Below are 15,116 nucleotides of genomic sequence, written 5' to 3'. Positions count from 1 at the left end.
TATTTAAAATCCTAAAAGATGATGCTGTTAAAGTGCTGCATTCAATATGCCAACAAATCTGGAACACTCAACAGTGGCCACAAGACTGGAAAAGGTCAGTTTACATTCCAATTCCAAAGAAGGGCAATGCCAAAGAGTGTTCAAACTACCGCACCATTGCGCTCATTTCACATGCCAGCAAGGTGATGCTCAAAATCCTACAAGCTAGGCTTCAGCAGTATGCGAACCGACAACTACCGGAAGTACAAGCTGGGTTTAGAAGAGGCAGAGGAACTAGAGATCAAATCGCCAACATTCGCTGCATCATGGAGAAAGCAAGAGAATTCCAGAAAAACGTCTATTTCTGCTTCATTGACTACGCTAAAGCTTTTGATTGTGTGGATCACAACAAACTGTGGCAAATTCTGAAAGTGATGGGAGTACCAGACCACCTTACCTGTCTCCTGAGAAACCTGTACGACGGTCAAGAAGCAACAGTAAGAACCAGACATGGAACAACCAATTGGTTCAAAATTGGGAAAGGAGTACGACAAGGCTGCATATTGTCACCCTGCTTATTTAACTTATATGCAGAGTACATCATGAGAAATGCCGGGTTGGATGAATCACAGGTCGGAATTAAGATTGCTGGGAGAATTATCAACAACCTCCGATATGCAGACGATACCACCCTAATGGCAGAAAGCGAAGAGGATCTCAAGAGCCTCTTGTTGAGGGTGAAAGAGGAGAGTGCAAAAGCTGGTTTGAAACTCAACATGAAAAAAATGAAGATCATGGCATCTGGCCCTATCACTTCCTGGCATATAGAAGGGGAAGAAATGGAAGCAGTGACAGATTTTACTTTCTTGGGCTCCAAGATCACCGCAGACGGTGACTGTAGCCATGAAATTAAAAGACGCTTGCTCCTGGGGAGGAAAGCTATGGCCAACCTAGACAGCATAGTAAGAAGCAGAGACATCACCTTGCTGACAAAGGTCCGTCTAATCAAAGCTATGATTTTCCCAGTAGTAATGTATGGCTGTGAGAGCTGGACTATAAGGAAGGCTGAGCGCTGAAGAATTGATGCTTTCGAACTGTGGTGCTGGAGAAGACTCTTACGAGTCCCCTGGACTGCAAGGAGGTCAAATCAGTCCATCCTAAAGGAAATCAACCCTGAGTGCTCATTGGAAGGACAGATAATGAAGCTGAAGCTCCAATATTTTGGCCACCTAATGCGAAGAGAAAACTTCCTGGAAAAGACCCTGATGCTGGGAAAGACTGAAGGCAAAAGGAGAAGGGGACGGCAGAGGATGAGATGGCTAGATAGCATCATGGATGCAATGAATATGAACTTGAGCACGCTCCGGGAGAGAGCGCAGGACAGGAAGGCCTGGCGTGCTATGGTCCATGGGGTCACGAAGAGTCGGACATGACTGAACGACTGAACAACAACACAACAACAACTCCGGCTCAGCTTGCAAGGTCCAGCCAAGCTGTGGGCAGTGTGGGAATCCAACTTGCCCTAAAAGGGCCAGATTCCCACACGATGAACATCCCTATCCTGATTACACAGCCAGTTTCCTTGAATGTGTTGGGCATAACAAGAAGTGTGCCGTGCATACAACTTTATTTTAGGTCAAGAAAGGATCAAACTGAACATTATGTGGCTAGTGCATATTCGAGTTTCCTAAAGGGCAGGGAGGGGGTTGATTTTAATGAAAAGCAGCACAGAAGGCTGAAAATAAGATCAGAGGAATGGTGGGAGAGACTACTTAACCCTACTCTGGCCTTTGAATGGACAAAGTCCCACACACATGCCCACAGGTTTTCCACCTGCAAAGAAAAGCCTATGGCTGCTCACATCCAAAGGACTACCTTCACTCTTGTGTACCTGTCCTAGCATTATGAAAAGTATCTGAGGCCCAGCTTTCAGCTCTGTCAGGTTGGTGGGTATGAGGGACAGGGACTTTTCTGTGATGGCTTTGCATTTCTGAAATAGCCTCCCTAGTGAAATATGTTTGGCCCTGTCCTGCTGGTCTGTCTGTGGCTCAGATCACGAGCTTCTTGTTGCAAAATTTCGGCTTAAAATGAAGAATGTCGGGAAAACCACTAAACAATTCAGGTATGACCTAAATCATATCCCTGATGAAAAAACAGTGGAGGTGAGGAATAGATTTAATGGATTAGACCTGGTAGACAGAGTGCCTGAGGAACTATGGACAGAGCTCCATAACACTGTTCAGGAGGCAGCAACTCAATCCATCCCAAAGAAAAAGAAATGCAAGAAAGCAAAGTGGCTTTACAAGTAGCTGAGGAAAGAAGGGAAGCAAAACGCAAGGGAGAAAGGGGAAGATATATCCAACTGAATGCAGGGTTCCAGAGAATAGCAAGGAGAAACAAGAAGGACTTCTTAAATGAACAATGCAAAGAAATCGAGGAAAACAGTAGAATGGGAAAGACTAGAGATCTTTTCAAGAAAATTGGAGATATCAAGGGAACCTTTTGTGCAAAGATGGGCATGATAAAGGACAAAGAAGGCAGGGACCAACAGAAGCAGATGAGATTAAGAAGAGGTGGAAAGAACACACAGAAGAACTATACAGGAAATATCTTAATATCCCTGATAGCCATGATAGTGCGGTCACTGAACTTGAGCTGGACATCCTCGAGAGTGAAGTCAAGTGGGCCTTAGGAAGCATTACTAACAACAAAGCTAGCGGAGATGCCAGTATTCCAGCGAAGCTATTTAAAATCCTAAAAGATGATGCTGTTAAAGTGCTGTGCTCAATATGCCAACAAATTTGGAACACTCAACAGTGGCAACAAGACTGGAAAAGGTCAGTTAACATTCCAATTCCAAAGAAGGGCAATGCCAAAGAGTGTTCGAACTACCGTACAATTGTGCTCATTTCACATGCCAGCAACGTTATGCTCAAAACTCTACAAGCTTGGCTTCAGCAGTATGTGAACTGAGAACTACTGGAAGTACAAGCTGGGTTTCGAAGAGGCAGAGGAACTAGAGATCAAATCACCTACATTCTCTGGATCATGGAGAAAGCAAGAGAATTCCAGAAAAATGTCTATTTCTGCTTCATTGACTATGCTAAAGCCTTTGATTGTGTGGATCACAACAAACTGTGACAAATTCTGAAAGAGATGGGAGTACCAGACCACCTTACCTGTCTCCTGAGAAACCTGTATGAGGATCAAGAAGCAACAGTAAGAACCAGACATGGAACAATCGATTGATTCAAAATTGGGAAAGGAGTACGACAAGGCTGCATATTGTCACCCTGCTTATTTAACTTATATGCAGAGTACATCATGAGAAACACCGGGCTGGATGAATCACAGGTCGGAATTAAGATTGCTGGGAGAATTCTCAACGACCTCAGATATGCAGATGATACCACCCTAATGGCAGAAAGTGAAGGGGATCTAAAGAGCCTCTTGTTGAGGGTGAAAGAGGAGAGTGCAAAAGCTGGTTTGAGACTCATCTTTAAAAAAACTAAGATCATGGCATCTGGCCCCATCACTTCCTGATATATAGAAGGGGAAGAAATGGAAGCAGTGACAGATTTTACTTTCTTGGGCTCCAAGATCACCACAGACGGTGACTGTAGCCATGAAATTAAAAGACGCTTGCTCCTTGGGAGGAAAGCTATGGCAAACTTAGACAGCATAGTAAGAAGCAGAGACATCACCTTGCCGACAAGGGTCCATCTAATCAAAGCTATGGTTTCCCCAGTAGTTACGTATGGCTGTGAGAGCTGGACTATAGGGAAGGCTGAGTGCCGAAGAATTGATGCTTTCAAACTGTGGTGCTGGAGAAGACTCTTACAAGTCCCCTGGACTGCAAGGAGGTCAAATCAGTCCATCCTAAAGGAAATCAACCCTGACTGCTCATTGGAAGGACAGATGCTGAAGCTGAAGCTCAAATATTTTGGCCACCTAATGTGAAGAGAAAAGTCACTGGAAAAGACCCTGATGCTGGGAAAGATTGAAAGCAAAAAGAGAAGGGGATGGCAGAGGATGAGATGGCTAGATAGCATCACGGATGCAATGAATATGAACTTGAGCACACTCCGGGAGAGAGCGCAGGACAGGAAGGCCTGGCGTGCTATGGTCCATGGGGTCACGAAGAGTCGGACACCACTTAACGACTGAACAACAATATAGACCTTTAAAAAAAAAATCCAGTCAGCTTTTGAAAGATTTGTGCTATCACTCTTTTATCTGCTGTCGCTATTTCTGTATTGTTTAATCTGCTGCTGCTGCTCCTGATATTTTTAACTGATTTTTTTTTAATGTGTGGCTGTTATTTTAACATGAAGATTGCTTCAGTAATCTTATTATGTTGTTTTACTATTTTAAACCTCTTTGGGAGGATAATTTATTCTGGTAGGTGGTTTAAAAATCCATTAAACATAATAATGATGATGATGAAGATCAAATAATTATTTTGCAGTGTTGAGATGTCTTTGGGATAAGAATTTCCTGCCTGTGAATGCTTGCTTCTTCACAACTTTGACCCGCCGAACTGAATGTTGTCTCTCAGTACTAGATAGCCCTCCTAGTTTTGCTGCCTGCCTGGGACTGCATGCACAGGGCAGGTGTCAAGTGCCCACACAGGTGTAGTGGAGCCAGGGCTCACAGGGCTGAAGCACCTGGACTTTTTGATTAGCAGGGATGACAACATCATCTGCCACCTCCCTCGGGCTTCCTAGTTCCCCATGAGCCAAGCTGCAATCCTCACAGTAATGGAGGGGGCTGGGATTTCCCTGCAGCAATCTAACAATATGTTGTAAGCTATAACTGTTGTAATGCAAAGTATTTTGGGATGGCTTGGACCTGGATAGGTAATTAAGACTCATTAACATTGCCAAAGTCATATACAATACACCTTGAAAGAGAGAGAGAGAGAGATGGATGGATGGATGGATGGATGGATGGATGGATCAACTTAGCTGCCTGCACTTTTGGACTCTCCCTGTGGACGTGACTATAGGGAGAGTCCAAAAGTACAGGTAGCTATGTTGATCCATTTGAACCATTGCAATTCAGAATTTTCCACTACACCACTGTGTGCCCAGCAGGCCAGGAAATATGGTTCCTGGGGCGCATTTATGGCTTGGAAGACCAAGTCTGGTGTAGAATACATTTCTGAGCAGAAATATGCAAACAAAGAACAGCCATCATTTCCCCACCCTTCTAGGCTTGGAAATGCTGAGATATAATTGCAGACACAACGAAGATTTCCCTTTATTTAACGTTCTTAATCTTCTGCAGATTAACATACCCTGAAGTTATGAGATCTCATTACTACCATCATTAAGTGTTATCTTACCCCTCAATTTACATAATAAAGAATAAAGTATGATCATATTCACGGTGATGGATCTACCATGTGCCGCCTTGTATCTTTACTAGCGATATAGAGATTTAAGCGTATGTACCTTTCTCCACCACCACCCCAATACCCTTCTAAAAAGGGCCATGTGGAGAAAAGTCATGACAACCTTTTCCTATGAAGAGCGGGGGGGGGGGGCAAGCAGCCCTGAGCAAACTCTGTGGGAATAATTTTGTTTTTTATTTCCATTTTCCATTTTGGAATAGGAGAAAATCCAGCTATCAATGGAATAATAATAATAATAATAATAATAATAATTTTCTGCTAATTTCATTTGGGCATCAGTTCACTGAATATTATCAAGCTGTCTGTTAATGAAAAGCAAGAGAAATGTATGTGCATACCTGGAACGGAATCTATGACCTTCAACATGCAAAACATGCTCTGTCAGTATGCTCTGACATGACCCCCCCGCCAAGGTTTCTTTAAGATTTCATGTATGTAGAATGGGGGGCAGGGAGAGAGAGTATTGTTCATATTCTGCATGTCCTTATTTCCAGTGTCTGGCATGAAGCCTTCCCATCCCACAGCATAGCATGCAAAGATGCAGAGACTGATGTTGTATTTACTGCATGTACAGCAACTTAATTAAGTGGTACTTTAGAAATACCATTGGTGCATTGTTACCAGAATCGCACTTGGGCATGTATTGCATTGTTTTGACAAATGCCCAGGGAGAATTGCTTTGTAGCTAGTTATGTCCCTGCTCTCTGGAACATGACTGGCTAAGGAAACAGGAGCACATTGTTGAAATCATAGAAGGAGGAATTATACAATCAATTCCAAGTAGGACCACAAAAGGCAGAATAAGAATGAAAGTTTCTTCTTTTTTTCAGCTGCAGAACAAAATCAGAATCAAAATGAAGCCTCCTGTACACTTGCAAATGCTAGACTGAGTGGCTTAGGATTTTCCGGTACACACACCAGGATCCTAACTACATCTATTCAGACGTATGTTGCACAGCAATTGAGCCATTTGCCCCCTGAAAAAAATATGCATAGCAGCAGCTATTGTTTAACAACAGCATGTGAAAGCCTTGTGAAAGGTGGGAGGGGATGTTGAACTATAAGCGATATCTCCCCCCTCAAAATAAATGCCGCAGGGGGAAGGGAAACTGAGCCTTTCCTTCTCTCCAAAGCAAGCATATGGTGGTAGAGAAAACAGAGGCTCAGAACTTTCTCCAAAAACACATTCACACACACAAATACATAACATGCAAATGCAGTTCCCTTAGAGGGGAAGACTGAAGAGAGGGCTCAGCATCACTTGACTTCACCCATGAGGAGAGAATTGGATAATTGTCTCCTTCCACGTATACCTATCCAGTACCTAAGATCATATTCAGCAGTCCTTCTCTGGGAGCCCCCACCAAAGGAAGTGAGATGGGTGGCTACTAGGGATCTTACAGGTGTCCAGCTGGGACTTGAAGCCCAACAAGGAATCTGTAATCTTGTGTAAATGGCCACTTTACGGCTGCCATTTGGGCAAAGGGATATTTAGGAACAAGGATGAGCCACCATTTTTTCTGCAAAATAGAAATCGATAGAAATAATAAGTAAGTAAGTAAGCAAGTAAGTAAATAAAATGGCGGCTGATCGAGGAAGTGGGTGGCTGCATGCCACTCGCCAGGTACTCACAGACTGCTCAGCAGCTCACACAGCAAACAGGGGTGGGCGGCTGGTAGGGGTCCAGCTAGTGGCTGAGACTAGGGATGTGCAAACCTACCTCTGTCCGCGTTCTCTGGGCACCTGCCCAGCCACTGCCCCACTTGCTGGTCTGCGGACCATGCTTGAGCCTCTCCCGCATGCCCCTCCTGCACTCAACGAGCAGCCTGTACTCACCCCAGCAGCCTTGTCAAGCTCTACAGTCACCATTTTTTGAAAATAAAGTGGCGATCGCAAAAAATGTGCATATTTGCATATGCGCAAAAAAGTGCATTTTTGCGAATGCACATGTTTGTGTATGTGCGAAAATGTGCATTTTTGTGAATGCACATATTTATGTATGTGTGCAAATGTGCATTTTCGCAAATGCACATATTTGCACATGTGTTAATATGCATATTCCCAAAATGTGCATTTTCACACATGCACAAATATGCACATTTTTGTGATTGCCATTTTATTTTTCAAAAAAAATGGTGACCACAGAGCTTGATGAGGCTGCCAGGCCACTCGTCAAGTGCCAGCAGGGGGCAAGCTGGGGTAGGGCTCAGCAAGCGGGGATTGGGGCTGTGGGAAGGGCGGTTCTGCCGGATTCCTGGACGGAATCAGGCACCCATGCCATCCCTAGCTGCAACCCAGATCACAGTGTGTTCACTCATCCCTAGTGGCTACTAAAAAGAAGGCCTTTTCTGCTGTGGCACCCCATTTGTGGAATGAGCTTCCCAGAGAGGCTTGCTTGCCTATGCTCTGCTCTTTTCAGTGCCAGGTAAGAACCATTTTATTTTCTCAGACATTTTAGGTTTTTTAGTTTTTTAGTTTTTACTTTAAATCTTTGCATTGCTGCTAGGTTCTATATAGTTATTATTTTTTATTTCATACGTAATTTTAAACTTTTAAACATCTATATTGTATTTTATTGTGCTGTGTTTTATGGTTTAATAGTTTTAAACCTCCTGGAGAGCTTCAGCTATTGGGTGGTATATAAATGTAATAAATAAATAAATATGATATGATATGATATGATATGATATAATTGGATTTGGGTCCAAGACAGTGTGGCAAAGCATTCCCTGTCTCTAAGCCCAATTCTTGCTCTCCTTAACCCCATTTGCTTCTGGGAAGGAAGGGCTCAGCCTTGCTTTGCCTCTGAAGGAAGTAGGGGTGTACGAATCCCACTCACCTGAGTCTGCTGGGGGCCCATTCCTCCCTCCGGAATCCTCCCCAGCTGGCTGTGCTCCGTGGAGAGTCCACGGAGCCGCCAGCTGGGTCTGTCCGCTGCTGGACTTCTGTCTGCTGCTGGTCTGCAGACGCAAATGGCATCCAGCATAGCGGATGCGATTTGCATCCCTGCTCTTTGCCGTGATAGGCTACATAAAGATTTATGTAGCCTATCACAGCAAAGAGCAGGGACGCAAATGGTGTCCGCTATGCCGGACACCATTTGCATCTGCAGACCAGCAGTGGACAGCAGCGTGGTTAATGGACAGACCCAGACCCGGCCGGCAGCAGGTAGGATCCAGCCAGTGTGAACTTTGCAGGGTGGCGGAGGTGAGTGGTCCGTTCTGCCACAGACTCGGGGGGGGGCGATTCTAAGAATCTGGCCTCATTGGAGTCTGTGGTAGAATTGTCCACCATCCCTAGAAGGAAGTGGGGAAGAGAAGGGATTTTGAAGCCCTTTGTAGTCTGTGGGAAGCAAGCACAGACAAAACAATTAATGTCCCATCTTTGCTCAATGCTAGCACATTTATTCTTCCCTTTACTCCTTTTTTATTCCCTAGACAAGACAAAGTGCATAGGTGTTATCCATGGACAACTAGGCAAAGTATCATTTTGACACCCCAATAGCGTAGGAGATCTTGAACATCAGAAGAGGATTAAATGTGTGTCTTCCCACATTTGTGCTTCTAGGACATCCTTACACATCAAGGAGGAAGAGAAGGAGAAGGAGAACTCCTACTACTTAGGGATGTAAGAACTCACCCTAGCTCAGTTTCTCTGGGCACTCGCCAAAGCAGCGCCCCTGCTCGCACCGGCCCCCCGGACCCATGCTCAGGCTACCCATGAGCTCGGTGAGTTCCCTGGGCTCATTGTGATCCCATTCAGTAAGCGCCCACCATTTTCATGCCTTTGATTTCTAGGTAAAACAGGAAGTTTTAAAAATGTGCATATTTAAATATGGGCGGTTTGGAGCTGGAAAAACTAAATAAGTGCAATATTAGAGGTATAATCCCTTTAATATTGCACTTATTTAGCTTTCCCAGCTCCAAACTGCGCATTAGGGATATAATCCCTCTAACATTGCACTTATTTAGCTTTCCCAGCTCCAAACTGTGCATAATTAAATATGCACATTTTTTAACTTCCTGTTCTACATAGAAATCCAAGATGCGAAAATGGCGGGCACTCACCAAACGGGATTGCAGTGAGTCCTGGAGAGTGCAAGCGGGCACGAGCAGGGGGTGAACAAGGACCATCTCGGCGAGCACAGTCCAGGGGTCATGAGTGGGGGGAGCCTGACGAATTCCCAGATCCAGTTGGGCACCCACATCCCTACTTAAATGCATAGAACACAGCCCAGCCCATTTAAGACCCACTGATTTCACAAGAGGGGCTCTGAGTGTTGTTCTGCTCTCACAGAGGAGACAAAATCCTACCAGGTCAATATTAGGTTGTTCACTTCTGTATAAAATGTAGGGCTCATATTTTAGAAAATATTGTCTTTCAGATATTAGCCATCCAATATGTGTTGATATATTTCATAATGGATGGTGAAGATAACCCAATTCAGATGATCATTTTACCATATATCTACACTTGAAAATATGTTGAAATTTAGAGCTAAGACAACATTTTTGACTCAGCTATTTTCTTGGCAAAAACTAGGGGCACTAGTGGGGAGAAACAGAGGGAGAAAAGCTTGAGGGGAGGAAAGTGGAATCACACTCCTTACCAGTGGTAGTGGCTGTTCCAGGAGTGGGGTGCGTGAGGCGTATCCACCCTTTTCCCACTTGTCATTATTATCTCATCACCACTCCTCATGAAAATCTCCACAGCATCAGGAACAACTTCTAACTCTAGAATTCTTAATACCTTTATATTCCAGAAGGTAGCTCTGGGGGAGGAGACTTCAGACCCTTGGCTGCTCACTTGTGGGGTGCCACAGGGTTCTGTTCTCTCCCCGATGCTATTTAACATCTATGTGAAGCCACTGGGGGCTATCATCAGGAGGTTTGGGGTGTAGTGTCAACAATATGCGGATGAAACGCAGCTCTACCTCTCGTTCAAATCCTCACCAAGGTTGGCTGTAGAAACCCTGTCCAAGTATCTGGAGTCGGTGAGTGGCTGGATGGGGAGGCATAAGCTGAAACGAACCCCGACAAAACTGAAGTACTTTTGGTGGGAGACAAGGGGAGGTTGGGGGATGCTGACCTGGTGTTGAATAGGGTGCAGCTGACCCTGAAGGACCAGGTCCACAGCCTGGTGGTCATTTTAGTCTCCCAGCTGTCCATGGAAGTTCAGGTGTCAGCCGTGAGCCATGCAGCACTGTACCACGTCCATCTGATATGGCGGCTGTGCCCCTACCTCCCTAACCATCTGCTCCCATTGGTAGTTCATGCCCTGGTCTCCTCTTTCCTAGACTACTGTAATGTGTTCCATGTGAAGTTATAGCTGGTGCAGAATGCGGTGGCCCACCTGATTAAAGGCAGCCATCAGAGAGACCACATCATTCCAGTGCTGAAGGAGTTGCACTGGTTACCATTTGTTTTTTAGGGGTGTACAAAACCCCACTTACCTTGCTCCACTGGGGTCCGTGGGGGGGGAGGCGATCTGTTCCTCCCCCCCCCCGAAACCTCCCCAGCCGGCTCTGCTCCGCAGTGTGTCCACGGAGCCCCCGGACGGGCCAATCTGCAGCCAGGCTGCTGTGGACGCAAATGGCGTCCTGCATAGGGGACGCCATTTGTGTCACTGCTGTAGCCATGATATTTAAGTAGCCTATCACGGCTAAAGTAGGGATGTACGAAACACCTACCTGGCTCCGTGCCGGGCAATCTGCAGTGGGGGGGAGGCGCTCTGTCCCTCCACCGGAATCCTCGATGGGGGGGAGGCGATCTGGTCCTCCCCCCGGAATCCTGCCCGGCCGGCTCTGCTCTGCGGCCAAGCCGCAGAGCCACCGGCCGGTAGGGATGTACAAAAGTCACTTACATTTTCGCAGCTTGGCTTCGCGGTGGGGGGGAGGCGCTTTGCTTCTCCCCCCGAAGTTCAGACGAGGGGTGGAAAGCATCCCGCCTCGCCCGGCTGAAATTCAGGCCAGGGGGGGAGGCGCCCCGCCTCGCCCGGCTGAAATTCAGGCCAGGGAGAAGCACCCCATCTCCCCAGCCGCGAAACAAAAAGTGAAAAAAAAACCCGTGATAGGCTACGTAACGATTAACGCAGCCTATCATGGCTAGATTTCCAAAGTCAGCCATGATAGGCTACGTTAATCGTCATGTAGCCTATCACGGGTGACTTTTGAAAAAAAAAAAAAAAGCACGTACGCAAATGGCGGCGGCCCATGGGCGCCGCCATTTGCGTTCCTTATTTTGGCACGTCTAGTCTATGATTTACGTAGACTACGGCGCAACGCAAATAGCGTGCCCTTATTCTCACCATAGTCTACGTGAATCTTTACGTAGACTAGACGTGCCAAAATAAGGAATGCAAATGGCAGCGCCCATGGGCCGCCGCCATTTGCATACGCACTTTTTTTTTCCCCCCAAAGTCACCCGTGATAGACTACGTGACGATTTACGTAGCCTATCACGGGTGTGTGGGGGTTTTTTTACTTACTTTTTTTATTTTGTAATGGCAGTGGTGGCAGCCGGTCTGGAGACCGGCCGCCGCTTCCGCCCCCCACGAAACGCCACCAAAACACCGCCGGGACCCGCCGCCAAGCGGGACATTCGCCGAAGGTAAGTCCCATCCCGGGGAGGGGCGGGGGGCCGGCGGAGAATTTCCCCAACACTTTTGGGGGGCCGAATGCCTCGGCACTTGGCCTCCAGAAGATTCGGGGAGAAATTCTCCATCATCCCTACCGGCCGGCACCGGCTGCCCACAGCTGGACATCTGGCCGCTGGGTAGCCCTGCAGGGACGCAAATGGTGGCTGTCATAGCCGCCTCCATTTGCGTCCCTGTATTGAGCCGTGATAGGCTACGTAAATATTTATGTAGCCTATCACAGCAGGGGGGGGGGGGAAACCCAGCCTACACAAATGGTGGTAGCTGCCGCCATTTGCGTATGCTGGGTTCCCCCCCCCGCCATGATAGGCTACGTAAATACTTACATAGCCTATCACTGCCTCCGCAGGGATGCAAATGGCATCCCTGCATTAGCCGTGATAGGCTACATAAGTATTTATGGAGGAGGAAGAGAATGGTGGCTGCAGGACGGCCGCCATTCTCAAAGCAGCGCGGACGGCAGCAGGTAAGTGCTCCGTTTTGCACACCTTTTGTGGGTTGGGGGCAGCGGGGACTTTGTCCCGCGCACCTTTCATGGGTTGGGGGGATGGGGGCTTCATTCCTCAATGGATTTCGGGGGGCCGAATGCATTGGCATTCAGCCTCACTGAGATCCGTCGTGGAATTCTCTGACATACCTATGCTAAAACGGGGATGCAAATGGCGCAGTGGATGCCATTTGCATCCCTGCTTTAGCCGTGATAGGCTACGTAAATATTTACGTAGCCTATCACGGCTACAGCAGCAATGCAAATGGCGTCCCCTACACAGGATGCCATTTGCGGCCACACACCGAAGCAGCGGCCAGCAGCGGCTGGATCTGGACTGCCAGAGGCAGGTAGGATCCAGTCCACAGGGACTTCGCAGGGTGGCAGGGAGGATTGCTCCGTTCCACCATGGACTCCGGAATTCTCCACCATCCCTATTGTTTTGGGGGTCCAATTCAAGGTGTTGGTATTGACCTTTAAAACCATATATGGTTCCGGCCCAGTCTATTTTAAGGAGCACCTCCAGAAACACCAGGGGCACCAACATGATCAGCCTCGGAAGGCCTTCTGTCTGTCCCATCAGCCAGGCCAGCTAGGCTGGTGAGGACTAGGGAGAGGGCCTTTACTGTGGCGGCCCCCACTCTGTGGAATTCCTTCCCTAGTGACCTCTGCCATGCCCCATCTTTGATGAGCTTCCACCAGGCTGTGAAAACCTGGCTGTTCAAGCAGGCATTTCGGGTGGGTTAGGGTTTTTTTTAGAACAATGTCATTTTGTTCATTTGTTTATGTAAATTTGTTGTATTTTGTGTTGTTATTTGTATTGTACACTGCCTAGGGTGGCCAGGTAGGCGGCCAGATGGGCAGCTAATAAATCTAATAAATAAAAAAATAAAATAATTTCCCTCAACCTCTTCCTTTAGAGAAAACCAGCGAGTGCACGTGTGAGGAAGGGATACAACCATAATAACCTCAAAATCCACTACAGAGGCGATTTCTCCTACTGCTGAGAAAAACCTCTTTTCTTTTACAAAATTTTAAAACTGTCACTGCCATCACACTCCTCTTCGCTAGGACACAACCTTCAGTTTCTATGTGTGGATGTATATGGATATTGCTTATTACAGTATTAGTATCATCAAACCTTGAGGCCAAGAATGACATGGTATATACTGATAAAGTAAAAATTCAACTTTATTTGCAAAGGTTCTTTTAAGTTAGTTGGTGTAACTTAAACCATAAAACAATATACTATTTCATCACAGGGTATCTTCGTTTAATTAATTGTTCTACTGCCTTGTGATCCTTTGCATAGGGATGTACGAAAGCCTTACCTGGCTCCATTCTGGGGCATCTGTGGTGGGGGGGAGGCACTCCGTCCCTCCCTCCGGAATATTCCCCGGCCGGCTCCACTCTGCGGCAACTCCACGGAGCCGCCAGCTGGGGCCAGCCACAGCCAGAATTCTGGCTGCTGCTGGGCTGCTGTTGCTGCAAATGGCGGCTGCTATGCCAGTGTGGCTGCCAAGCCGTGATAGGCTATGTAAGTATTTATGTAGCCTATCACAACAAAAGGCAGCCATGTAAATGGCAGCTGCTACGCCATTTGTGTGGCTGCCTTTTGCCATGATAGTATTTATGTAGCCTATTACAGCAAAGAGCAGGGGCCCCAGCTCTTTGCCATGATAGACTATGTAAGTATTTACGTAGCCTATCATGGAAAAAGCAGCCACGTAAATGGCAGCCACTACGACGGCCGGCATTTGCAGCCGCAGCAGCCCAGCAGCGGCCAGCAAACCAGCCGGAGCCGCCGCCGCCACATCCGCCGCCGCATCCACCACTGCCAGAGCCTCCAGAGCCGCCACATCCGCCGCCAGGTATGCTCCATTGCAGGGTGGTGGTGGGGAGGCCGTTCTGCCACGGATTCCAGGGGGGGGGCAGATTCTAAAGAATACAGCCTCACTGGAGTCCGTGGCAGAATTCTCTGACATCCCTACCTTTGCAATGCCTCTGGAATGATACTTCATCCAGATGTAATGCAATCCAAGCAAAGGAACTGCAAGGGAAAACATTGGTCCATTGAGCTGACAATAGCCACTGCTACTGCTGCCAGCATCACTTCCCATGGTGATCATTTAATGTATGTATGTATGTATATCCCATGACCTGAGAACTTAGCTGCAAAGGGGGCATGAGTTAGCCAAAGGTAAGCACTTCAGTCACACTGCTTTCCTGTCTACCCACAAGGTTGAAGGAGAAAGAGACAAACCCATCTCCCTCACACAACCTACCAATCTGTAGGGATCCGCCACGTATTTCGGTGAGGCCGAATGCCTGTGCATTTGGCCCTCCGAAATAGGGATGGCGGAGAATTTCTCCCCGAATCTTCGGGGGGCCAAGCACCAACGCATTCGGCCCCCCGAAAATGGCAGTGAAATTCTCTGCCACCCCGCTGCCCCCGCCCCGGGATGGGACTTACCTTTGGCGAATGTCCCTCCCGGCGGCGGGCCCCGGCGATGGTTCGTCGGCCTTTTGTCGGGGGTGGGGGCAGCAGCCGGTCTTCCAACCAGCTGCCGCCGCCTTCAT

The sequence above is a fragment of the Heloderma suspectum genome, chromosome 3 (genome assembly GCF_057233095.1).
Source record: "Heloderma suspectum isolate Gila_16-S chromosome 3, 16-S_ref, whole genome shotgun sequence".
In the NCBI taxonomy this organism is placed as follows: Eukaryota; Metazoa; Chordata; class Lepidosauria; order Squamata; family Helodermatidae; genus Heloderma; species Heloderma suspectum.
Note: the sequence above shows the minus strand (reverse complement) of the source record.